Below are 1,201 nucleotides of genomic sequence, written 5' to 3' on the forward strand. Positions count from 1 at the left end.
GGCACTCTCTAATTAGATGTCCTAAGTCCTCCCAATTCTTACTCCTTTAATACCTGTTTTCTCTCCTTCTCTTATTCAGACCTTGTGTCTTCTGTTTAGTTTTTCAATTCATACAAAACCATATCCAGGCCATCATCACCAATCATTCTACACGACAAGTCCTTCTTGTAACAACCCCACAATGTTGTCTCTTACCACAAGCTCTCCCTTCAGCTTAATCTCTCCCCCTCCAGGTTCCCACGCTGTCCCTAATCCCACTTGAAGCAGTCCTAAGAAACATCACCCATTCTCTCTCCATACCACCCCCCAAAAATTTTCGCCACCCCAATACTTCATTATTTTGTTTTATTTTTCTTATTAATATAAGAAGGCAGGAATGTCAGGCCTCTGACCCCAAGCCAAGCCATCACATCCCCTGTGACTTGCCCAGATGGCCTGAAGTAACTGAAGAATCACAAAAGAAGTGCAAATGCCCTGCCCCGCCTTAACTGATGACAGTCCGCCACAAAAGAAGTGAAAATGGCCGGTCCTTGCCTTAAATGATGACATTACCTTGTGAAAGTCCTTTTCCTGGCTCATCCTGTCTCACAAAGCTCCCCCACTGAGCATCTTGTGACTCCCACTCCTGCCAGCCAGAGAACAACCCCCCTTTGACTGTAATTTTCCTTTACCTACCTGAATCCTATAAAACGGCCCCACCCTTATCTCCCTTTGCTGACTCTCTTTTAGGACTCAGCCCGCCTGCACCCAGGTTAATTAAAAAGTTTTATTGCTCACACAAAGCCTGTTTAATGGTCTCTTCACACAGACACACAAGCAGGACACTCCTGACCTCAGGTGATCCGCCCGCCTCGGCCTCTCTAAGTGTTGGGATTACAGGCGTGAGCCACCGCGCCTGGCCCAATTTGTATTATTTTTATTTTTTTTGTAGACACTGGGTCTCTCTTATGTTACCCTCAAACTCCCGGGCTCAAGCGACCCTCCAGCCTTGGTGAGAGCCACAGCGCCCAGCCTCTCTAAGAATTTAAAAGGCAGTTTCAGATCACAATATCATCTATCTCGTTCACAGTCCCCTTGCTTTTTACTGTAACCCTTTAAAAAGCATTATACAGATAAAGAAACGGTGGTTTCACAGTGAAGTAACCACCAAAAACTCTTGGCATGCCAATCCTCTGCCTTCTTCAGGCGATAGGATTAAGAA

This window comes from Rhinopithecus bieti, unplaced genomic scaffold, assembly GCF_001698545.2.
Source record: "Rhinopithecus bieti isolate Rb0 unplaced genomic scaffold, ASM169854v2 scaffold_73632, whole genome shotgun sequence".
Classification (NCBI taxonomy): domain Eukaryota; kingdom Metazoa; phylum Chordata; class Mammalia; order Primates; family Cercopithecidae; genus Rhinopithecus; species Rhinopithecus bieti.